Here is a 27,064-nt window from a genome sequence, read left to right as displayed (position 1 = left end):
AAAACTCACAAGTTTTCGGCGGAAGAGAAACGACACAGGCAGTAGAAGGGCTATAGCAATTTCAGACTAATTGAGAAAATTACGATCGAAATGAATGAAAATGTACTGGGCAGATAGCAAGAACCAAACGGTAAAAACTTCAAAGAGAAAGTGAACATGGAACGACTCAAGTGGTTCAATGTGGCCTGTAAGCCTTTCAGCACTATCTGCATACTCCTCAACAATCTCAACCACTTCTATTTCTACAGCTCTTACCTTGAACTTAGTTTAATGATAGTCTCATAGGTTTCCCTCTGCTTGTCATTCCTTACATGGTTAAGTCTATTTTCCTAGCTAATATATCTTACCCCAGTCATATCACATAATCAGTTTCTGACATGGCGTTCAATTCTAATTTACCCTTCATCTCTTCATTATGAATGTCCTCCTGCTGGTATCAGCAACCATTAAGTCTCTCGTCTCACAGTTTATGTTTGTTTGTCCAACCCTGGTCCCGTTTCTCTACAGGATCGGGTATGAGGTGGGATGAATCTGTCGTGGCAGGTTTTTATGACCGGATGCCCTTCCTGACGTCAACCTCTTCAGAGGAGTGAAATGAATGATGTGATATATGATAGTAGCAAGGGAAAGGGTGAAACGTGGTGCCGGCACATAGCCTACTCCTGTTGAAAAGCACTGAGAGGTCTGCTCAAGGCTTAAGGTTCCCATCCGATGGTTAAATCACCATCAACAACATCATATGCTCTCACTCCAAATGAGCACTGCAGAGAGGTTTGGCACGCAATCTAGTGATCACAAACTGTATACCACCACCTCCCCTACCCTTTCGGTCAACATTCTGATGGTGAAATTTTTTTGACCAACTGGCGTCGAACCGGCTAACCTCAGTGTGAGACCGTTTAGACTTCAACACCTAAATGATTGTGGCCACCAGGTGGGCTCTCTTATCTCCAGTTTATGAATAAGAAGAAAACAGCCTGTGTCCACTCAGCTTTCACTCCCATACGGCAAAGTAAGTCTGAACACAGAACAATGGCGTTGTTTTTCCTACAACGTACAGTCAATCTTCTTGTCTGAGTAATGTGGGCTCATGCTTACGGTACTATTCGACAGAGTCCACTAGCAGCTGTCATTGTCTTCTGCTTTCCAGACTGTCACTCAAAGAGGTGTGCGAGTTGCGACTTCTGAGAGCTCTTCCATTTACTTTTCCTAATACAACTAGTTTTTCAACACTATTTTCTCTCCTGAATACATGGCCAAAGAAATTCAAGGTTCTCTATCTAACAAAAGTTGAAAGTCTATTTGGGATAGCAAATTCTTTGATTATGGAGGAATGAGATGTAATTTTTTCTCTGAAAACCTACAACCTGTCTTCCAGTCATTGACCGGTACAGGAATGGGATGAATGAAGCAGATATAGGCTGTTAGTACGATGGGGTCGCCACTCCCAAAGTGATTTATTAATGAATGATAAATGCTATAAAATGAGAATGGAGAGTGTTGCTGGAATGAAAGATGACAGGGAAAACCGGAGTACCCGGAGAAAAACCTGTCCCGCCTCCGCTTTGTACAGCACAAATCTCACATGGAGTGACCGGGATTTGAACCACGGTACCCAGCTTTTTTTTTTTTTTCTCTGTACAAGGTAATTGCAACATCCTCCGCAAGCACCACATTTCACGTGCGTCCTTCTGCATTTTTTTCCCCTTGGCCTTCATTTTCCATGATTCACAGCCATAGAAGAAGACTGAAAATACCAGGCGTTTCTTTGTGTTTTTACAGACTGCTTGGTCACGCCAAAGCAGAGCAGAGCTTTCTCGCAGCTGCCAGTGTTTTTCCGCAAGACAAACAAATTCATTAACAACATTTAGGCCTACTAGATGGAGCTTCTTTCCTCTATCAACAACCTTGGTTTTGCTATGATTCCCTTCCAATACAAGCTGAAGACTTTTATTTTCTACTGGCTGCAAGAATTCAGTCAGTTCATCTCCACTGCATACCAATAGAATAGTATCATCAGCAGATTCTGTAATGTCCTTCCTTCAACTGACATTTCACAGAATACAACCTGGTCTCACTCTGAAGGCCTCTGATAAGGCACAGTTGGGCGGTGTTGTTTTCATATAAACAGTAAGACGAGGAAGACTGCCTGTTTCAAGCAAACTCGAATACTTTCTTGTAATAAGAAGGCACGTGTTTGCGCAGCAACATGTGGTCGTGCTCTGTCCCGCTGAAATATGGCGTCTGGGATGTCGTGCAGAAAGGGTATGGCTATGGGTCACAGGATGCCATTCACGTACGTCAAACTGGTCACAGTGCCCTGGACACGCTTCAACTGTGATTTGTGGTTGTACCCAATAGCACCTTGCACTATAAGGCCTTAAGTTGGCGCTGTATGTCTTGCGTGAATGCAGTTAAATGTGATGCCTCTCCCCTGTGTGTGGCGAACCAAAATGTGGACATTATTTTCAAACAAACAGAACCTCGATTTGTCCGAAATCACTGTCTGCTGCCATTCCTGTCCCCAGTGACGTTGTTCCATACACCACTGCAGTCTAGCACGTTTATGCACATTAGTCAAAGGTAGGCAGAGAAGTGGAAAGGGCAACGGACTGTCACTCCTGGGGCACTATTCCATACATGGCAACCAACGATGTTCAGATCGGCAAGTCACCGAGTATTGTAGGTTGCAGGGCCAATAGTTCCGGCGCTGAGCTATTCTGTACTCTGTCAAATCGGTGCAATCAAGAGCTATGTTAAGTCACTCAACTCAGTTGGTAAAAATAGTTTCTTTGGCACACCCCGGTCGAAGACAAGATTTTTTTTTACCAATAAGAAGTGATGATCTCTTACAAGAGAGTGAGTAGAGCTGCTTTTCAAACACATTCAGCACGGGGTTCTTTAAAACCAATTCAGCGCCAACTTGAATGTGGTAGTACCGTACACATTGATCGTTAAAGGTTTGTTTTTTGCTACTGAAATGGATACTTCTTTAAGAAACTATTCGAGGTAAGTGTTAATACAATTTTATGAACAGCATAATATTATAGGAATTACTAGAATGTTAGAATTAAGAAGAGTACTGACTTTCCATTTTAGGCCTGTAGAACCATGTGGCTTAGAATATTCTTTTTTTAATTGTAGAGTGTTGGATGTGGTAATCTAGTGTTTGATTTTGGTATTTACTTGTGTTATACGAGGCAGAATAGAAGAATATCCATATTTTATTGGTAACAGAGAAAAATTTTAACTTACTGATTTGCACATTCAAATGAAACACACTTGCTCAAAACATAGCTGTGAAAAATCCTGTCTTCACTATCCCACAACGAAACGTTGCTCTTAGCTTAAACAGACTCATAAGGTTAAGCCTTCAAAATCATGTTTTAAACAAATGCATGTACGATGCTCTGGTACCAAATTTATTGTTGTCGTTTGGGTCATCAGTCCATACACTGGTTTGATGCTGCTCTCATTTTCAAAAAATTGATGCCTGCCTGGCCATCAGATGATAAAGATGTTGGTTCCCATAGGGAATCCCTATGCGAATGAGACAAAGTCTCTCATAGTGCACTGGCACTGTCGGAGGCTCCAAGTAGCTTATGCAGTGGCCTCCACGGTATGCAATAGTCATGCGTCTTGGTAGGTGTGTTATTTACCAACTGATGAGCTCAACTTAGCACAATAAGGCAAAACGCTGGCAACTAGGAATAAGTTAGATGGAAAATTTATACTGTCCAATAACAGACCAACTATATTGGTATTATAAATTTACTCATTCGGAACAAATATTTCAGGTTCCCTTTGAGAATCAATATCTGTATAATATGCCTTCACTGCAAGAGACTTTTCTCATTTTTTCCCGTATTGAAAAATCTATTAAAAGGAGAATAATAAAACTTAGTTTTCCACCTATTCAATACTTAACAAGCAATGCAAAATTAGGATCTCATCCTTATTTTATTGCCTAATTATTAAAACATGGTTTTTATTATTCTCCTTTTTAACACATTGCAGACCGGATGCCCTTCACCCGATGCACAGCCCTGCTGCCAGCCACTTTCTAACTACCTCCAAGCTGGAGTGCATGCATTCAAATAAACTGTCAGAACTTCACTAGGTTTTGAAGGACTACTGTGTTTTTTTTCTGACGGCCTTCCCGAATATTTGTTGAAATGCAGGTAGGTAAGTATTTGTTGAAATCTATTTCGGCTCATAGTTTTCGGAAATATGGGGTTTTCTATTAGGGGATCGGTTGGCCAGTATTCTTTCAGATATGATTTCTTCACCTGCTCTATCAATATACACAGACCAATATTTTTAAATTTCCCTGCTAGTGACATTAGTCCACTTTAGTGTTTTAGGAGATATGTTATGAGAATGTGAATTCTGCTCATAGTATAAGTTTGTCTGCTCAGCTACATACTGCAAAAATTCCTCTCCAAACATAAGTCCTGCTACTTGTCCTATGTTTCCAGATTCATTAGGCCATACCTTTATACCAGGAGCACCTTCAAAATCCTCTAGCCTAAGTTCACTGTTGTCCATAACCCAGTTGTCAGAATACACTACAGTATTTATAAAATACAATATTTAGAATATTTACACCCGTAAGACAATTATCAGACTCGTTCTGCGCCACGTGAGTTCCACACCTTGAAGATAAGGCTATATCCTCATCATCACTTGAAACATTTCCGTTAGAAGATATTTCATCATCAAACTTTAAATATTCAGCATCACTTGGATATTCAGAGCCTGTATTAGCACATAATTCGCAAATAATTTTATCCTTGTCTAAACACGTGTGATCCCTGGGCGCTGCCATCTTGCATGGCTCTTCGAACTTAGTAAACATGTTGTCAGGAAATGCAAAGAAAATCCACGATAAGAGGAATAATAATAATAGATTTATTGCAGCCAATAGCCAATAAATACATATACAAATTAATTTTCTTCACTATATCTCACTATAGATTTTGTTCATTTCAAGCAGTCCTATAGGTGATATCTCCCACATTGTTTGCCATAAAGTTCACAAAAGCAGTGTTCATCCGGTGAATGAAAGGACTTTATTTTACATATACGATGATGAAATCCATGCAAAGCAAACCGAGTTACTGTGTGGCTAAGAGCATAGTTGGTTTGAGTTCATTCCTTATTTATCATTGCGTCGGTGCAATAAAATTCCTCCCAGATATTTGCCCTTTTCTCCTTCCTATCATTTAGGTGTTTTTCTGAAGCTTTGGTTGTTGGTAGATGCAATCTTAATTTAAGATCCTCGATGAAGAAAGTTTCCTTTGTAAGTTCATAAACTAATCTTGTAGGAGTAAACTTTGAAACGGCTAGTGTCCTTTTCAAGAAACTTGCTTTTACACGATCTAATGTTTCAAGGTTTCTGGATGTAAGGTGTGCCCAAGTTAAATGTATGCCGTATGTTACGATTGGTGCTATCTTTGCGTGAAATAAGAATAACACTGTTTTAATGTCTAGTAACTCTGGACTGGTGATGTCTTGAATACTACGAATAGCTGCTGTTGCTCTTTCCTTTATATGTATTCCTAAATACTTGAAATGATTTACAGTTTCCAATTTCTCATTTCTGAGAAGTATGTTATCTGATTTGGCTAATCTTCCACCCTTTCTAAAGACCATCTGTACTGTCTTGTTAATGTTAACAATAAAATAATTTTCCTTTGCCCACTCCTACAGTTTGTCTATTACTATATGTAATTCTTCTTTATTACTGGATCCTAAGACCATGTCATCAGCATACATGTATAGTACTACTGGGGAGTTCCTAGGTATTATTTTAGTGACAATATCTGAAGTGATTACATTAAAGAGTAGTGGGCTTAATGGGTCTCCTTGTAAGACTCCATTTGTCTGAGTGATGCTTTTTGACCTAGTTGTCCCATCATCTATCATAATTCTGTTTGAGGTCAGAATATTATTTATAATAGTCACCAATTTATTATTTTTTCCTACCAACAGCTCTAGTTTGTGTATTAGAATTTCCCTATTTATCAAGTCAAAAGTTTTGTTATAGTCAATAAAGACAACATAGAAGTTCTGTTTAGGGTGTCGTAGAGTTTCATCTACTGTACGTTATCCAAAAAATTCGCTACAGCGTGGAGTGTTTATCTTCCTTTCCGGAAACCAAATTGTTGATCAGGAATCTTGTCATTGATTTCTTCCTCCAATCTCCTTTCCAGTAAACTGGTAAATAGTTTTTAACAGGTTATTCTCTAGCGCTATGCCTCTGTAGCAATCTGAAGATACCGTATCTCCTTTACTTTTGTAAAGGATTTTAATATTGGATTCTCTCCATTCATAGGGAATGTTTCCTTTTTCCATACAGGTGTTGAATAATGTCACCCATATTCCTCAAAACCCTTCCATAGACAATTGTATATGTTTGTTTAGGATACCGTTTGGACCTGGTGCCTTTTGATTTGCCAGTTGTGTTATGGTTGCTTTTACTTCCTCTTCTGTGAAATATTGAAACTCTATGTGTTTATCCGTATTTTCTTTCATCTCCATAGCCAAGATGCGTGAAAAATGATCTGTCCAAGTTTTCATTGGGATATCATTTGGGAAATGAGGTCTTGTGGCAGTTTGCGAATGGAACGGGTTTTTGCGAGCTGTTTCAACAATTATCATTGCTTCCCTATCAATTAATGCCTTTTTCTTCTCTTTCAAAAGCTGTTTGTACTTTCTCCTTTCTACTGTATATAGATTCATGTCAATCAGGTTACTTTTCTCTCTTGCTTTACGTAGGCATTCAAGGACCGTCTTCCTCAGCTTGTAGCAGTCTTGGTCAAACCACATTTGAGCTCGCCTGGTGCTTTTCCTGATCGGAATAATCGAAAAGAAATGCGACGATCGATTGTGTAGAACCATACATACCAGAGTTCTATCACCCTTGATCTCCAAAGAGTTCCGGTAATCTCAAAAGATAGCACTAAACTTAAGTCTGCTGCTAACACGAGTTTTCTTGGGACCGGTCCGCATTGTGATAATATGCCCTCACTGCGGAGAGGTTTGGAATTTAATCCAGGCTTTTGGCGCCCAATAATCTAGTGATTAGAAATTGTACACCACCTCTTCTACCCAGCCAGCCATCATTCTGAAGGTGAAACTTTTTCAATCAACGGGACTCAAACCTGTTAATCATGGTGTCAGACCTATTATAGACTTCATGCCTTAACAATCATGGCTACCAGGCAGACTGATGTTCAAAGATGTACTAATAACAGAAAATCATCTGTTCCTCCAATGATACAACCGCTAACTGCTTTAAGATATTATGCTGCAGGTAAGTGTGAATTACTAGACTTATTAATTTATTATTTATTAGCACTTGTACCCGTTCTTCACATGGGAATTTGCATTGGATTACATGTTTCCTTCATGAATTTATGCGAGGTTACACGCCTGTATTCAAACGTTTAATACGGCGTGTTAAACTGATATTTTCCTACAAAAGCACGTGGCAGTAACGTGAAGTACGATAAAGATGACCAAAGTAGAAATGGAACGAGGACGATCAGACAGTTGATTGTACGGCACAGTTCCTGGTCCAAAGTTGTGCACAACTCTCGGTTACATATTGTTCTTCCTCTGACCAGTGGAGTGGAGCTGTGGCTGAAGAATCATGAAACCCATCGTTTGTGATAACTTCCCATATTATCCGTTCTATCGAAAAAAAGTAAAATGGCTCTTTAGTTCTTCCCATTCACTCACTTTGAAGTGACATCACTAAGTATTGCATGGGGCTTGGACCAAAAACCCATTTTTTTAGTAAGCATCTCCGTTATTCACAGTCATATGATAAATACGTCCGGCTCCATGGCTAAATGGTTAGCGTGCTGGCCTTTGGCCACAGGGGTCCCGGGTTTGATTCCTGGCAAGGTCGGGAATTTTAACCATAATTGGTTAATTTCACCGGCACGGGGGCTGGGTGTATGTGTCGTCTTCATCATCATTTCATCCTCATTACGACGCGCAGGTAGCCTATGGGAGACAAATCGAAAAGACCTGCACCTGGCGAGCCGAACATGTCCTCGGACACTCCTGGCACTAAAAGCCATACGCCATTTCATTTCATTTCATATGATAAATACATATATTAAGGTAGGTCATGTATATTTTGTGGGAGTACAAAATCACTGTTTTGATCCTCCTGTAAACCCAGAGCCTATTCAGGGATTTAGAAATAATTTTGGCCCTAAAACTTACTCAAGGACAGGTAGATTCTAAATATGAAGTTTAGCAGAAATATAACCAGTAGTTTTCTTTAATGGTTATGAATTTCATGTTTTTGGTCCGTATTGAACTGAGAATAATATATAAGCAGTTTTCTACTTATAAGAACTCAGACAAACCAACAAACAGACACCAAAGCTAAAAATATGCAGATGGTCATTATTAGACCTGAAACGGATAACTGTACGATAATTTTGCCAGCCAACATATGATAATTACAAGGGAATCTGTACTGATTGGCAGGAAAAGACCTCAGTTTGTCAAGTTTTCACAAGCTAAAAGTCTTTTCCTTTCCTTCTAGGGTTGAGCATGCTAGGCCAATAACTAAAAATGCTTGATGGAAGCTGATTTTCTCTTGTTTCCCATTATTATTACAGACAATATCACTGCCAACCTCAAACACAGTTCACTTCAGCCAAAGTTGACTTTGGAGAAAGTAGCATCTATGAAACAGACCTAGAGCAAAGTTTCACTTTCCTATCAAAGTATCCCCTAAAATCTTGTTCTTGAATACGACCCTAAGTGAAGAACATCCACTCTTTCACTGTTGTACACTCACTCGTATAGAGCAAGTTGGTCGTGCTTCTGTGAGCTTGCATTCGGGACCTGCTGGGTTCAAATCCCACTGTGAGCAGCCCTGAAGATGGTTTTCCGTGGTTTCCCATTTTCACATCAGGCTGTATCGCAATTAAGGCCACAGCCACTACCTTTCCAATCCTAGCCTTTTCTCATCCTTCTGTCACCGAACACCTGTCTGTGTTACTGCAACGTGAAACCAGTAGGAAGAAAAAAAAAAAAGGCAAACCAAAAAAACCCACGCACACGAGGGGATATCAAATATAAACAGGATTTTTTATTTTATTTATCTTCAAAAAGAGCTGACAAACCACACGTTGGTGGATATTCTCTGCATTGTAGCCTGGCCCTAGTTTTTATTGCATCCGACTTTTTATCCAATTTCTGAGTTCATTTTCAAAGGCTTCAACTTGAACGTGAACCTTGTGTCTTCATTGAGTGCTCCCTTGCTAAATACTGAAGTTCAACACACACAGCTTGCAGCAACTCATGTTCCGTTTCAGGACATCTTTATAATGGACTTTTTGTCTTCCAACCTTTCTTTTCCCTTCCTGCAGTTCACTTTTTTGGGAGATGATCATTTTTCATTTGAACCACATATCCTACCCTTGTAGTAGATTCTTCAAGAGTATACCTGTGGAATTTGTCTGCCACAGTACATCAGCATTTCTCACATAATCACTCCACTTATTGTGAAGAATCGACCCAAGGCATCTCGGATGGAAGTGGTCTAACTTCTTGATGTAGCATTTATATGGGCACCAAGTCTCTTGAGGCATGCAGGAGAGTTGGGAGAACAACAGCCTTGTTTACATCCAGTTTGATATGTAGCTGAATATCATAAGACAAATAGACACGCTGACTTAGTTTTCCAAATATGGTAGCTGCTACTCCAGAGCAGCTATTAATTTCCATATCAAGCTGATTTTTTGACATCACAGTACTACAATACTCAAAAGAAAGTATAGAGGTTCCACCTTTTCCATACACTTTCTTTTTAGTATTGTGATTCTCACTTCAATACGGAACAATTATGAAGTTTTTAATTTTAAATCACAGTACTACCCAGATACCTGAATTTCAGACTTCATATCTTCACCACTGTTGATTTCAAGAGGTTCATGTTCATTGGGAATGAACTCCCATACGATCATACGGCGTGCCCGGTTCGCCCGGAAGGACGTGGGTTCGAATCCCCGTCAGGAAGGCATAAAATTTAAGAAACAAGATTTCCACTTCCGGAGGTGCATATGGCCCTGAGGTTCACTCAGCCTGCACCAAAAACGAGTACCAGTTTAATTCCTGGGGGCAAAGGTGGTTGGGCGTAGAGCTAACCACTCAACCCCATCAAGTGCCGAGGTTAAGGATAGTGGAAGCCTTTACCTTCCCCCGCTCCAAGGGCCTTCATAGCCTGTATGGAGATGACTTTCCTTTGCTTTCTATTTTCAAATTCGAAATAATAGAGGAATTATTCATGCTGTCTACAAGTTGAATAAACTTTATTTTTTTAAATACCATCTATTACTTCACACTGCGAAAACCATTCCCTGTACCTGCTCCTAAGAACTGAACACTCCTTAGTTAAGACTCATGCTCCTTTTCCCTTGACTTTTTCTGGTACAATATATATATATATATTGGAAAACATACATTTTCAATAATACTGCCCTGTGGGACTTCTCTCCTTATCATTACAGCATTAGACAATGCTTCACTTATTCTAATTTTCTGAGATCTGTTTTCTATCAATCATTCTTCCGTCTAGTCCAATAACACTCATCTTCATCAGTAGGATTCCATAATCTACCCTATAAAAGGCTTGAATAAGTCAATATCGATGTAATCCGTTTGATCTCCTAAATCTAATATCTGCTATATCTTACTGGAATCCTCCAAGTTGAGCCTCACTGGAACAACCTTTCCTAAATCCAAAGAGCCGTCTATCAAACCAGTTAGTAGTTTCACAAACATGTCTAAAATAATCAGAAAAAATGCTTTCCCAGAGCTTATATGCAACACAATACGTCAATTAATTATCACCTTTTCCTTTGTACACTGGGGCTAGCATAGGAACTCTCCATTCATTTGGTATAGCTCCTTTGGTAAGTGCTTCAGGTACAGTACTATGCCAACCGATTTCCTTCAATATCCCCAGAAATCTTATCAATTTCAGCTGCCTTCCTTGTTTTCAACCTTCATATATTTTTGTAAATATCAAAAAGACAATGGAACCTGGACTGGAACAAAGTGCTGGATGAGGAATGGTAGAGAAACAGGACGAAGCGGAGGGAAACCATATTTACCCCCACCTGGTATCAGCTGGAAATATCCTTGTTATCATATGTAAATCACTAATATTAGTAACTTCGTCTACATGGATATTATCCTCACATCAAATTATCTTTACATACTGATGACTAAATATTTCTGTTTGTTGTCCTTTGCAGATTAACTTAGTTACCATTTGTTGGTCATGTTTTCCATCATTCACATTACCTTCCCAGTTAACATTTGGTATACTGCGATCATCTGCGACAACCACCTGTGTTTCTGTGTCGTTCCCCACATAGCTGATTATTTAATCAAATAATTCTGCGTCAGTATCACCCCATCCACATACGTACAACACAAAAGCATCAAGTTGCCTATTAATTTTAGAGATGAGCCTTAAACTTAGAATTTCATGTTTCTCATCCTTAACTTTTTCACAGCTTACAAATTCTTCTTTCACCAGTATGCATACTCCCCCTCCTATCAAATCTCTCTCATCTCTGCGATAAACACTCCACTTCTGGGAGAAAAGTTTTTGCATCACAGGGCAGGTTCGGTGACGATGACCTTACATTAATGAACCAGTTTTCTACAGATCACCTGCCTCCAGGCTATATTTGTGACATAAATAGTCAACATAATTCCTGACCAAGTGCAAACATCAATAAAAAACAATCGCTGTTTATATGCAAATAATAGTTTCCTCAACACTGTTATAAGAATCACAGGTCATTAACAGGAAATTTGATGAAAAGGAGTACTCACCATAATTTGAAAACTTCACCAATCTGGAGATTCCAAGTCCATTCTGTTGGCAAGTGAGAGAAGACTGGCTGACATCATCAGCATTTTCCAGCTCCAGTTTTCCAAGGGTGGGGAGTGGCTGATCTATAACAAAAAATTAGGCTTATCAAATATGATTTTTCTTAAATCCATTCAAGCATGTTTCACACTATATTGGAGGTGTGAGTACTTCTAATTCTAGGAATGTCTTAAGTGCTGCCCTCTAGTGTTGAGCAAGTTAGCTGCTGTGCTACATTTGGTGACCCCACTTACCAGGTGTATGCATAAGGTTTTGCCGGTTTTTGTAGTAAAGACAACACGTCATTTTCAAGGGAAATTCATTTTTTGGTTTATTCAAAATATTGGCCATTGGCTTCTACACAATTCGCCCATCTTTCAGGTCAGTTATGAATACCATACCAGAAAAACTGCTTGTCTTTTGCAGCAAACCATTCGCCGAGCCATTTTCAAACTTCCTCTGCGAGCGCGTGCCCTATTGATTCGAAGAGGTGATAGATGGTGCCTGGTCGGCGCTGTACAGCAGGTGCAGAAGGATGACCCATCCAAGAGATTTCAAGGTGTCTTTCAATGGTTTTGCTGTGTGAGATGGCGCATTGTTGTGTAACAAAATCACTTTCTGGCCCATTCCGGTCGTCTTTCGATCAATGCATGATTTAAATTAATCATTTGTTGGCGACAGCGTTTCGCATTAATGGTTTCACCAGACTTCAAGAGTTCATAATACACAATACCGCTCTGGTCCCAACAGACACAAAGCATGGTCTTCTTGCCAAAGCGATTTGGCCTTGGTGTTGAAGGACCGGCTTTGCTATGTACTAGCCCTGATTTTCTCTGCTTCAGGTTTTCAAGATAAATCCATTTTTCATCACCCATCACAATTCGGTACAGAAATGATTTTCTTCAGTGGCATTGAAGCTGCATTTCACAAAGTTACTTTGCGATTTTCCATTTGCCGTTCATTCAAATCGCGTGGGACCCATTTACCGAGTTTAATGATTTTCCCCATTGCTCGTAAATGTCTGCTGATTGTTTCTTGTAACACATTTGATGCTTGTAATAATTGCTGTTGAGTTTGAGTTTTGTCATCATCCAGTAATGCCTGCAACTGTCCGTCTTCACACTTTTGTGGTCTACTAGAGCGCACATTGTCTTTCACATTGAAATCACCACGTTTAGGTTGTCGAAACCATGCCTCACACGTTCTAATCAATGGAGTGTGTTCACCACATGTTTCTACCAGCAAATGACGACGTTCCACAGCCTTTTTCTTTTGATTAATAAGAAAAGCAATGCGTACCGCAAATTTTCTTTTTCAGGCACAAACGTTGACATGATCATTGAACGATACAATACAGATGCTAGTGTTTGGCGGACTCAACTTGTGTGTATTGGTAAGTTAACGTCAGATGGACAGAGGTGCCAACCTTTGAAGGGGGCTATCAGTACTCCCATTTTGGGCGCGCACCCCCACCCCCCCTTTCCCCTGTAAACATTTACAAGTCAAATCCAAAGCACCCCGTGTGCCCTTTCCTACAGCAATGTATTCTAAAGTATATCATACTACATAATAAAATTTGCTCATTACCTGTTAGTTCTGCGATAAAAAATTCTTTGTAGATTGTTTCGCATCCAGTAGCTGCTTTTCAGTGGAGGTTTCCTTGAAACATACTTCCCCCTGAGATGACATTTTCGTCTTCAGAACCATAAGCGATTCCAAAGTGGATGTACTTAATATACGCCTGAATTCTGTCTGATTTTTCCTAACAACACTGAAAACTCTTTCTGTGGGAGAGTTACTATGAGGTACACTTAGTACTGCAAATACAACATTACTTAAGGTTTTATACTTAATTTGTCCACTTTCATTTTTAAGCTCTGCAATGTTGCCCCAATTCACATCAACGTTAGGTCCATGTATAATATATTCCGGGAAAGTATCACACTGGTAAACTGCAAATTCCTCTTCAAGTTTGTCATGTTCACTTTCTTTGACCAAAGTTGGGAATCTTCGAACAAAGTATTCAAGAGATGAATAGGAAACCTTCATTCTGAGAGAGATGTCTACAACTTCGGCATGGTGAAGAAATTCATCATCAAGGGGAAATTTCCTGATAATGTAACTGCAAGCAGCCATATAAAACTCTCTTACAGAATTATAAAACATCTCTTCATCACAGTCATTATCTTTCAAGTAAGCCCTACCTTTTCCTCCAATTACCAAGTCCGCGTTGGCTTTCTGGTATTTCCTCCTCTTGAATTCAACACTCAAAAGGGAGGTAGATTCTGACTGAACAGAACATGGCTGAACAAATCTGACCAATAGGTCAGTTAAAAGACCAGTAATGTTCCTCCAGATGTATGGATGGAGCATCTTGTTGCAGAAATATATTCACTGAGTTAAAAACAGGAAGTGTACTCTGAAGAAAGTAGCAAAACAGTTTTGTGTGTGGGTCTTGTATGAAAGATTTCACAGTTTCAAACTGCTTGGTGGTCTCATTTTTATGGTGGGTCTCACTACAAAACATGAGTGTCAAAGCTTCCCGCTGCTCAAGAACTCTATCAATAGACTGAAGAAGTGAGAGCCAACGGGTACTAACATATTTCACAATTTTGTGACCCTCTGTGCTACAAACAGCCTGATAAACTTTCAACGTGTTTTGCCTTTTAGAACTCTTATCAAGATAGTAATATAACTGAACCAAAACGTTCTTTACATTGACTGGCAATTGGGCTGCTGCTTTTTGTGCACAGATGTGTATGAGATGACATGAAAAACCTGGGACATAAACAGAAGAATGGCTGTCCTTCACAAATTTGGCAACACCTTTATTTGCCCCTATCACTGTGTATGTATTGTCAGATGAAAAAGAAATGCCATTTTCCCATGGAATGGCTAAAAAAGACAATTCACTATTGATAACAGAGAAAATTCCCTCACCTGTATTGTCGGTACTCTCTAACAATGACAATAGAAGAGTTGATATTTGGCCTCGCTGAGCATTAAAGAAAGAGACAACTATAGGATAAAGTTTAACTGCATTTGAATCCGTACTACCATCAGTAGCCAAAAAGGCGTTATTTGCAAAAGTTCACTTATTTCCTTTTTTGCCTCAGATGCCGTGTATTGAACTAAAGCAGAGGTTTTAGTTCTTGCACAACCATATTTCTGAGATATTTTAGAGTCGGGGAACATTGATCTAAACAAATTTCCAGCGTGATCTGAAACTGATAACGGAATATTATGCTCCAAAAGAAATGATGTGAACAGCAATTCGGCATTCGTCACCGCAGTTTCATTACCTTTTACGAAGAACGATGAAACAGACTGGTTTTGTAATTTTGATTCACCGTATGTGTGATGTTTCTTGGATTCTATGTGCCGTCTGCAATCATCACGTCCACCGTGAGCCACAGAGAAATCACACGAACACACACTGCAGAAAATGTGGTTTTCACTAACACGAGAAGCAAGTAGGCATGGCCATTCCTTTGTGTAACTGTCTCAATATTTCTGTAACACTGCTGTCTTCTTAGAAGAAGATGCAATTTGACAATTGCTCTGCTTCATTTTAAAAAACCAATCACTTCTTTTTGAATCAAAGACGAGGATAATTAGAACTGAAATGCGCTAAATATACCACTCGTTCTACGCACTGAATGTGCGCACTGGAGAATTGCAGCAGAGCAAGGAGTAGCAAGTAGCAAAGAGTAGAGCCTACCTCACGGCCGACTTGATGCGTCATTCTAGCTAAGAGAGCAGCGTATATCAATGTAGCTGGCCGTGATTTCACAACGCTCGCGGAAGTGACAACCAAATAACTGCCAAATATGTTTAGTTGCCAACTTACAAACATTGAAATGAGGGTTGACCAGTAATGCTCTAAGGGATTGAACATTTTTTACTTCTTTCCTTTTATTCGTAGAAATTAATTTTATCGCGACAATGTTGCTTTTCTGTAATAATTTCCCCTTCGACTGTAATGCCGTGATAACGAAGTGAAATCCGTAATCATTACGGACAATCCATAACAGTTGGCACCTCTGGATGAACAAACTGACATTTGTGTCAAATTCATACGCTGCGTACTGTTAGTTGGCGCCATATCTTAGTGTAACCGAAAAAGACTTATGCATACACCTGGTAAGTGCCATTTTGAATGAAACGTGGTTTCTTCTTATTTCCTATCTTATTGTGCACATGTATTGATAATAAACCATAAACAAGGCAAAAATGTTAATATTCAGGGGCTCACAACAGCAGTCCTAATCGGTTCGGCACATTTATTTCTGGTCATTACAAGTACTGTCCAGCTTCATGGCTAAATGGTTAGTATGCTGGCCTTTGGTCACAAAGGTCCTGGGTTTGATTTCCGGCAGGGTCACGAATTTTAACCAGGATTGGTTAATTCGTTTGGCACGGGGTCTGGGTGTATGTCATCTTCAAGCTCATCACAACGCATGGGTCGCCTATGGGCGTCAATTCAAAAGACCTGCACCTGGCAAGCCTTGAACACTCCCGACACTAAAAGATATATGCCATTTCATTTCACTACAAACACTTAAAATAAAACTGCCGACCTAATCGGGGAGCGGCCATTTTTTAGCCTTTCCCGGGAGATTTGGCGCAAGAACTTCAAGCCACATTGTTCGCTTACTTTCATAACATCAAAGTGTATTGCACGTTAGTGTCTATGAAAATGAGTGCTTAATTAGATGTAAGCAGGGAGCTCGCTGACTTGAGATCCGAAACCAAACGTCATAGCCTACCGCCAATGAGTATGGCCTGGAGGACAGAGACTTGCTTTGCTCTGTTGGCCGGCCAAGACTAGCCGCCAATTAAAATTTCTTAGGCTGCCAAACACAGGCTCTCACCGAGCTGGTAAGCCTTCCACAGGGAATGGGTCCCTTTTCCATCCATTTTCATTCACATTTGCCTGCTGAAATACATTGTAATGTCATTAATTAATTAATTCTAATTCTCAATTTCATCTTTGTCAGTGCTATGTAGAATCATATGCCGACCCGATGAGTAACATCACTTATTGCGTCATTTTGTAAATGTTCTAGGCTGTGTAGCAGACCAAACTGGGTGATAATATTACATCATCAACGCACATACTGAACCGAGAAAGAATCACTTGGACATGTCTTAGGATTCTGTGATAGAGGAATATTACTACGTAATTCACGCCATCACATGGCGAGGTCTAAGATCGCTAATGCTTTGCAACAAAAAGGGTGACAAGTGGATGAAGAAATCCCATGTACTTCCTCAGATGGGTCTACTAGAAGAGTTGATATTACTGCATAATCTAACACCTCTATTCTCCGGACCACCTTTTGAGCAGACTAAAGCGGAAGCGAGTGTATGAACCAGGGGATGGCGCGGGCGACTGGGGCAGCGCCTGCGGTGTTGTCATATGGTAGGTGAGGGGGGGTAAGGGGGCACGCTACTCAGCGGGAGTTTTGGCAGTAGTGCCGTCAGTGCGGAGCTGCCATACTTACTTACTCAGTGGATGTCTTGAACACGTGGGTGCAGTTCCAATCATAGTCTGTTTAAAACAGCAGTGAGAGAATTTTATCAGTGTGCTTCGCTTTTACAAAAAGAGTGCATGTGCGTATTGTGTGCTAATTCATAATTCTTGTAGTCTCTTGTACGTTTGTAGGTTTCTTCTTATTCATTATCGGATATTATTGTGCAATGGATCTGAACAAAAATTCACCAGACTGTTATCAGTTGAAGAAGAAACGCAAGATTTTTACGTCCGGCGAGAGAAACATGGTTCTGTCTCTTTATAAGCATTTCCAAGCAAAAACTATTGACGGCGGAATTACTACTGTTCATGAAGCAGCGAGGCAGACTGCAGAGGCTGTGGGAGCTTCATATACAACCGTGCTCAAGGTAAAAGCAGATTATAAAACCGGAAAAAGGGTTGGGGACACCTCGAAAGCATAGAGGAACAGAAAGGAAAGTAACTTGTCTTCAGAAGTACGATTCCTTTACTCGAACGGCAAACGATCTAGCGACATTTAATAAAATGGTATCAATTGTTAATGAGGACAAGGAACTTCCAAAGTTCTCTAAAACAACAATGTGGAGGCTACTTTTAGATACGGGGTTTAAGTATATAAAGGGAAGGAGAGAATCATTGTTAATTGACAGGGAAGACATTGTTGCTTGGCGTCATAGGTATTTACGCAGTATTCGCAAAGTAAGGGCCAAGGGAAAAGCCGTAGTGTACACAGATGAGACATGGGCAAACGCCGGCCACACTAAGTCCAGGGTTTGGGTTGATACATCTATTAACCCAATAGCATCATTTGACGACCCTAGCTCGTCATAGTTACTCGTGGCATTTGAATCAAATGACGAGCTCTGCTCGCGGCGATGCACAGCTGTACATCAATCCATATGCATGTACGCCACTTGTATGCATTCTGAGCTGAAGTTTACACATGTGGCTTCAGTTTTTTCCCTTTCATCAGATTCTCGCACACTTCCGGAACAAGAGATAAGAGAATCTTTATTCACATAATTTCGCTCTTGTCAGTTGCCATCATGGCGTCAAGCAGATATGCTGGTGTTGATGAAGAAGGAATACGGAAGCTAATAGATAGTGTTCTGAAGAATGATATTGAAGGCAGTGATATTTGTGATGATGAAATAGACCCTGAAGTCCTTAGTTCGAGTACTAGCGATGCGTATAATAGTTCTGATGACACAGAAAGTGAAGCAAATAACGACGGTGTGCCGAGTCTTTCGAAACGAGCTCGTACCTCGGCACAGACTAACTTGACTGACTGGAACTGGACAAAAAGTGACAATAAACCTGTTGTACATAAGTTTAGCGAATACAGTGGGGTTAGTGAAAATTTATTGAAAAAGTTTGATACACAGCCACTATCTGAACTCTCAGTTTTTTGTGAATACATGAACCCTTTGTTTGACAAAATATCTGTCGAGACAAATTCATATGCAGCAAAACAGTTGAGCAATCCTGACAGAAAAAAATTGAAAGACGATGACAAATGGTTTGAGACTACACCTGACGAAATTAGGGCATATTTTGCATTAGTTATACTAATGTCACAAGTGCGAAAGTCAAGAATACAGTTATACTGGAGTAAAAATAGGTGTATAAACACTCCTATTTTTCGTGAAACCATGAGCAGGGGAAGATTTATTATAATTTCACGATTTTTACATTTTGTTGACGATGAACAAGTCAATAGTAGTGACAAACTAAGAAAGATTAGGCCTATAATACAACATTTCTGCTCCAGATTTTCAGAATTATATTTACCTTCACAGACATAGCTCTAGATGAAAGTCTAATGAAATTCAGAGGCCGCCTTTCATATGTCCAGTGTAATAGGTCTAAACGTTCTAGGTTTGGAATAAAAATTTACAAAATTTGTGAATCAAGTTCTGGCTACTGTCTGTCTTTCAAAATTTATGTAGGTGATGATGTAACGGATCCAAGTCTGCCAGCAAGTACAAACGTTGTTCTCAATATGTGTGAACCCTTGTTAGGCCGAGGACATACATTAGATAACTGGTATTCTTCCCCAGATTTATTCAAAAGGCTACACGACAAGCAGATGAATGTAATTGGAACTGTTAGACAGAACCGAAAAGACATGCCTCGCGATATCAGTAAGACAAAACTAAAACGTGGAGAGTATGAGACGTGGGCTGCCAACAGTATGTTGTGTGTGAAGTGGAAAGATAACAAGGACGTTTGCTTTCTCACCACTAAACACAAATCAGCTGACATGACAGGGACAGGCAAACTCAGACGAAAGAGAGGACAAACCCCGAGGGAAGAAGTGATGAAGCCCAAGTGTGGCCTTGAATATCAGAAGGGGATGAGTGGTGTTGACCTTCAGGATCAGGTTACAGCTCTGTTCCCCGTCATGCGACGCACAGTGAAAGGATATAGGAAAATATTCTTTTACCTCCTGGATATGTGTATTTTCAATTCCTTCACTGTGTAACCTTCAGCGAGCACCACCCCAACCAGATTACAAGCTAAATCATGGGCCCACTTTCCCATGCATATTCCCCCTACAGAGAAGAAATCAAAAGTCACAAGAAGGTGTGTTGTGTGCTACAGCCGGGGTAAAAGAAGCGAAAGTTGCTGGCAGTGCAAAAAGTGTGGCGTAGCTCTTCACTTAGAAGAATGTTTTGAGGTGTACCACACCAAGCAGACGTACTAAAATAGCGGCATTGGTAAGTTTATTACTTCTTTATTATGCATGCAAATTTTCAGAAAGGAATATTTACTGGTTGGTTTTGTATGATTTTCTAAATAACAGTGTGATGACGACGGCCGTAGAGCAGTATTTAAATGTGATTTCTTAGTGAACTCCTACGGTATTTAAATGTGAGGCGAATGGGTTAAGACAGACACGCAGGCATGGAGGGAGGGCCTCACCACAGGTAGCAAGGCACCCTCGGGCAAAGGGGGGGCGTGTACTGCTGATTCATACAGGGACTGAATGTGGGTTCGTTGAGGGAGCAGAACTTATATTCGTGGCTAAGAAGACAGGCAACTATCATGGAGAAATGGACTGTGAGCAATACGAGGAATATTTCACGAACCAACTATTACCGAACATACCACCTAATTCAGTTATTGTCCTAGATAATGCTTCTGATCACTCGGTGCAAATCGAGCGTGTGCCCACAAAAAGTGCCACGAAATCTGTTATTAAGGCTTGGTTGACAGAGAAAAATATTATTTGGGAACCATCTATGAATAAACTTGAACTTGTGGAAATACTCAATAAAATCCATGCAAATTATGATGCCAACTATCGCATTGACAATCTGGCAGAAGCTGCAGGTCATGAGGTGTTACGTCTCCCTCCATATCACTGCGAGCTAAATCCCACAGAACTTGTGTGGAGCCACGTGAAGGGATACATTGCGGCTAACAACGAATGTTACAAGCTCCCAGAAGTGGAACAATTAATGCGAGAAGGAATACGTAAAGTGACTTTGGAACAATGGCAAAATTAAGTAGAACACGTGAAACAGACGGAGAATCGCATGTGGGAAGCTGATGGCCTCACAGAACGTCTTCACTACAAGATTGTGATCGATCTCAACGATGACAGCTCCAGCTATGATACCTCGTGTGCTGACCCCGACTCTGATTCCGACTTGGGTGTGCAGTCACTTGATAGCGATATAGATTAACTACTGTGGAACAAGGTAAGCTGACGCTCAAACCTCCTGCATGATGTACTAATAATACATAATAATATGTTTTATAAAAATTAATTTGTAATAATTTATTGAAATTGTGCTGGACAAAGCGGAGTTGGGACAGGTTTTCGCCTGGATCCCCAACTTCCCCTGTAAGTTTCAATTCTAGTACGAGTACACAATCATAACTTCTCTCGCTTAGTCATCAATCGCTCGTGAGTAGCATGTCAGCCCTCTCCGGCAGGCTCATTTCAAGTACTTGGAATGGATTAATTAGAATGGAATCAGGCCATATATTTAGATAATAATAATAACAATAATAACAATAATAATAATAATAATAATAATAATAATAATAATAATAATAATAATAATAATAATAATTTAATGAATATAAGGCTTACTGTGTATGTCAAAAGAATTCGTTCGCAATGCTTTACGCGTGAAATTGTAGTTAGTACATTAAAAATGTAAGTCAGTAAATCAAATGCTTGAAGATGTACGCCGTTAAAAGAATGTATGGGGATTCTAACACGCATACGTTCCAAGTATTAGTTCTTTTAAATGCACTCGACGTACAATCCTTGAGCTGTGCTGTATTATAGTGCTGGAGTACAACTCTGAATCACGCGCCGGTTCATTTGGCAACAACGGCGAGTGTGACGAGGCAATGACGTTACTTCCGCTTTAGCCTGTTCAAAAGGTGGTCCGGAGAATAGGCATGGCATAATTATTGAACCTTCCGTCCGATTCGAGGCTGGTTTTCAACAAGCTGAGGAGGTGGATAAAGAAAAGAAAGCTACCTATGAACCTACTGTTAATTATTTCTAAGACAGATATAAGCTCAAATGCGTTGGTATAATAGGTCTACTGATAGGAGGTGCTATCACTTTTTGTTGTTGAGGTATTTAAAAAAAATCACATTCCAACTTCCGTACGAGGTGAGATAATCACCATACTACTAAAGAAGAGTTGTCAATGTCTGAATCACCATCCTTATCCACACCTCTAGGTGCTGTTTGAAATTTATATCATATTGTTATATTTTAATATTGTAATTATGATTTTAACGTTAATTATTATTGTCATGGTGGGTATATTGAGTCCTTTGGGGCTATCTTCATTGGGAGCCAGCTTTGTAAAAAAAAAAAAAAAAATTAAATAATAGCAACCAGCTGTTGTGGCTACAGTATAGGTATTAATAAATACTGTTGGTCCAATTGGACTCCCATGGCAGCTAACGTGTTAATAAAAATCCATTTTACAAGTACTCACCTAAAAATTAAAACTTCACCAATCTGGAGGTTCCAAGTCCATTCTGTTGCCAACTGATAGAAGATGTGCTGACCTATAATAAACCAAAATATAGGCCTATTAGTTATGATGAAAAGAAAATTCATGTAAGAGGTTTTTATACCACATGACAGATGCATTTTCATTGAATAGAGGATTGTCTTAAGAACTGTCCTCTACAGATGGTTGTTTATGTTTCATAAAATACAATTTACAAGTGTAGGGTGAGTCAGAAATACGGCTACATGTCCGATCGATTATAACTCTTACAGATGGAAGCATGGCACCGTCCGAGAGTCAAGGCTCCTTACTATCGACGCACAACCATGTAACAACAAAACTGGTTACACTGTTAACCCAAATGGTGCTGAACGTGCAGCCACAAGCTGCACAGGCGATTGCTTTTCAAAATGATTGTGAGGCTGCGAGACAACAACGGGTGACAACGGGAAACATTAGAAGGCAAAACCTCGTGGAAGACCTCGCAGCAGCACTGATGCAGTAACAACAGAAAGGATCGAGGAAGCATTCGGGAACAGCCCCCGGAAATCAATACGCCAAGGTGCAGGTGAACTTGACATTAGTGAATCAAGTATCTCTTGTGTTTTGAGACGAGAGAAGTACAGGACTTTCAAGCCAATTCGTGTTCATGAATTGAGTGAAGATGATCCTGACAGGCGGATGCAACTGTGTGAATTGTCATATGGGAATGTGAAATCGTGAGTGTCAGTACAAAAAAATTGCATTTTTCAGGTGAATGGGAATGTTAATCGATGCAACTCTCATTATTATGCGAGAGAAAATCCTAAAGTCATTCAAGAAAAGCGTACGAAATGTGGATCAGTGACAGTTTGGGCAATGATTGGATGGGAAGGATTGCTAGGCATGCGAATTTTGGGAGAGAGAGTTAGCAGTGAACGTTACTGTGAAATCCTCAATGAAGTTGTGGTGCCAGTGATGCAAAGTGTTCAGCACCAACAATGCATATTCTAGCAGGACGGTACACCCCCTCACTACGCTGCTGCGGTGAGGGAAATACTGAGTCGCGAATCACCAAACTGATGGGTCAGGAGGAGAGGGCCGACAGAATAGCCAGCCTGATCTCCCGATCTCACAGCCTGTGACTACTGGTTGTGTGGGCATTTAAAGGAGAAAGTTTACGCTTGAAAACCACGAGACATCGACGTGCTGCAAACAGTAATTTGGAAGAAATTTCTGCTATACCATAGTTCACGTATCAAAAAAGCAATCAGTGATCTTCCAAAGTGCTGTTGACTATGCTGTTAATGGTCAGCAGTTTGAGGCAATTATGTGAATCGATATTGTTGATGCTTTTTGTTACATTGTTGTGTGTTGATAGTGCCAGGCCTTGACTTTCGAAGGGGTCATTCTTTTATCTGTAAGAGTTATAATTAAGCATAAGCAATCGCTCAAACACATACAGTAGCCGTATTTCTGACTCACCCTGTACCAATCTGGAGGTTCCAAAAATGTTAAATAAAATACAATTTACAAGTACTCACTTAAAAATTAAAACTCCACCAATCTGGAGGTTCCAAGTCCATTCTGCTGGTGGCATCTGAGAGAAGACCCGCTGACCTATAATAAACCAAAAAATATTAATTATGATAAAAAATCCACAAAAGGGATCTTACACCATTAATCAGATGTCTGTTCTATTTCTAGGAATGTCAAAGTACTCCCCACTACAGAAGGTTCTTAATACAGGTAAACCCCGTTATATGCGATTTTGGTTTTAAGTCTAGTGCTGCCATCTGTTAACAGTACGTGGATGCTGTAATGCCTTACGGCGGATGCAGACAAGTGTGGCAAACACTGTAACATACACTACATTGTGCGCCAAGGTTAAACGAGGCCAGCACCATCTCTACGCGTCTCTTTTGTGTGTTTGTCGAGGCGTGAATTGCCAGTTCCGGTCAGTAGAGATGTGAAGTTGCAATTGACAGGTTTCGTGTTTAAAATGCTGGGTAAAAGGAAAGAAAGTGTGCCTGTCGAAGGAAGGAAGCGTGTGTGAAAGATGTTAGAAAAAAGTTACAAGTTTTGGATCGCTATGAGAAAGGTGAGCGTATTGTTGACATTCAGCGTGCTTTGGGACTTGGTTAATCTACTGTGAGAACTATTTGTGCCAATGCGGAATCAATTCAAAAACTGCTCAATATTCTCCTAAATTGTGACTAGAGTGACCAAATCTCGCTCAGAAGCAGTGGAAAGAACGGAAAAAATGCTAAGCATTGATTGAGGAGCAAGGATTGAGCATCACAACCAACACATGCCTCTTTCTGGAGCTGCTATTCAAGCTAAAGCCAAGAGCTTGTATGTAGAGTTAACAGAAGAAGAGGACGATCCAGCACCTTTCTGGGCGAGCTTAGGTTGGTTTCATCGCTTCTAGCACCGTTTTGGCTTTCACAACATTAAAATGACAGAAGAGGCTGCTGCGGAAGATGAAGTTGGAGCAGAGGAATTTAAAAAGAGGTTTAAAAAAATTGTGACAGAAAAAGGCTATAATGCAAAGTAGATTTTCAACCTTCATGAAACGGGATTATTTTTGGAAAACACATGCCTAGCCGCATGTTCATTTCTATTGAAGAAAAAAACAGCGCCAGGATTTAAGGCTGCCAAGAACTGATGCACCCTTCTTTTCGGAGGAAATGCTGTAGGGGACTGGAAAGTAAAACCCCTTATGATCTACCACTCTCAAAATCCTAGGGCAATAAAAGGTTGTGACAAGAACAGACTGGGAGTCCATTGGAGATGGAATAAAAAAGGTTGAATGACTTCTGCTATTTTCAGTGACTGTTTTGTGCGGCAACTTCATTTGTTTTCACTTTACAGATGAACGTATGTAGTTATTTCCTGTCTTGGGAGCCAAGGTATGCTATGTTCAATATACGACCACTAGATTTCAACTCAACTGACCGCTTATCTGCCTCTTATCAGTCGTCTATGGGCTGTGGAAGTTGACAGTTACCACGACGCCGCACTGAGTGAAGCACGCGCCCTCTCCCACAACAGTTTCTTTCGCACTTGGTGAAGGACATGTTCGCTCCGTGTGTGCTTGTTTTATTGTTTATGCTGATCGAACGTTGTAATGTAAGTATTGTTCGCATAACTCTTCCGCTATGAACATTTCAATATCATTTTTCACATGAGCAAATATGTTTCAGATAGATTTCATTCCCGTAACACAGGAGATTCCATTTGTTTTGTTCGTGAATTGTTTCTTGATCTAAACAAACATTCAAAAGATTACTTATCTATTTATTTTGAAAGGGCTGAAAGATTGGCAATTATGGAGGACATTCATTAAGTCCTTCTAGTACTTTCCGATGATGATCTAGATCTTCAACCTGAATTCTGCATGGACGAGGACGGAGACGAGGATGACGATCACGGACAAGTAGTTGTGATGGAGGAGGAAGGAGAAGATAGTGATACGGTTTAGCAAGTGGATTTGGAAGCAGGTGAACCTGACAACGGAGATGATTTCAGATTTTGTTTGGTAAAGACTGAAGACACAACCTGGTGTAGTAGACCGGTCACTGAACCAAGCAAAACTAGGCAGACAAATATAATAAAAAATTTCCTGGTCCAAAACCAGTTACCAGGGATACTAGAATTGAACTTGATGCGTTTAGAAAATTCTTTGATTTTGATATCTAAGACAATATTGTTTCATGAACTAATATTTTTACTGACAAATTGCGCTCCACCAATGAAGTGTGTGTGTGCGTGAGAGAGAGAGAGACTGCAACGATAAAACGAGAATAGAAAAAATGACTCTAATGGGGTTAAAGGAAGATACGCTGAAGAACTATGGAAAGTAGACAGCACTGGTATGACTATATAAAGAGCTGTATTCAGTCTCAAGGCGTTTCTTTTTTTTGGTGCGACTACTTTGATTTGATAATGTGCACACTTGTCAAGAATGATAAAAATGTGATAAGTTAGCAGCTATTAGGGAATAGCATACAAGCTTCCTGAACAATTGTCAACTGAATTATTCGCATAGTGAGTTTATCACCGTAGACAAAATGCTCGTAGGATTTCGAGTGCACTGGGGTTTCGTGCAGTATATGCCAAACAAACCGGCCATACAGCATAAAATATACGCCTAGTGTGACAGCAAAACATATTATATATCTAATTTTGAGCGGAATTCAGAAACCAGGTCCTTTTGTGACGTCCAATAAACTATTTGACACTGTAAAAATAATGAATGTTTCAATACAACATTCGAACCGAATCGTTACCACAAACAACTATTGATGATGATGACTGTTGTTTAAAGGGACCTAACATCTAGGTCATCAGCCCCCCAACAATTATTACTCCAGTTATGAGTTGGCAACGCGTCTTCGTGAAAACGGCCTTACCTATTTACATTTTCCCCAAAAATGTGCAATTTCAGTGATATTTTGAAGCAGCTGCACTCCATGCGGCGTGCGCCCGTCTGTAATTTCTTCAGGCGCGCCCACCAGAGGGTTAATGAACTGAATACGGAATTGAAGGCCTACTGTGAGAAAGAAAAATTCCTTTCAAAATTCTCCTCCTCCTCATCGATAATGTTCCCAGCCACTCACTTTCCATTATTGATTCAAATATAAACGCTGAAGTCCT

General features: G+C 40.1%; 1 long non-coding RNA gene across 1 annotated transcript in view; it reads right to left on the bottom strand.

Moving 5' to 3' along the window:
* LOC137502945 (uncharacterized) overlaps positions 1-24,019 on the bottom strand; it is a 51,396-nt gene extending 27,377 nt beyond the window's left edge. The window contains exons 1-3 of the long non-coding RNA XR_011018939.1: positions 23,950-24,019; positions 22,409-22,481; positions 11,881-12,003 (exon numbers count right to left, since the gene is read on the bottom strand). This is a non-coding gene — a long non-coding RNA (uncharacterized lncRNA). The remainder of the gene's footprint in view (positions 1-11,880; positions 12,004-22,408; positions 22,482-23,949) is intronic.
* Between the last annotated feature and the right edge of the window lie 3,045 nt (positions 24,020-27,064).

Source organism: Anabrus simplex, chromosome 13, assembly GCF_040414725.1.
Source record: "Anabrus simplex isolate iqAnaSimp1 chromosome 13, ASM4041472v1, whole genome shotgun sequence".
Classification (NCBI taxonomy): domain Eukaryota; kingdom Metazoa; phylum Arthropoda; class Insecta; order Orthoptera; family Tettigoniidae; genus Anabrus; species Anabrus simplex.
The sequence above is the reverse complement of the archived record's forward strand: the minus strand, read 5'-3'. Positions and strand labels throughout refer to the sequence as shown.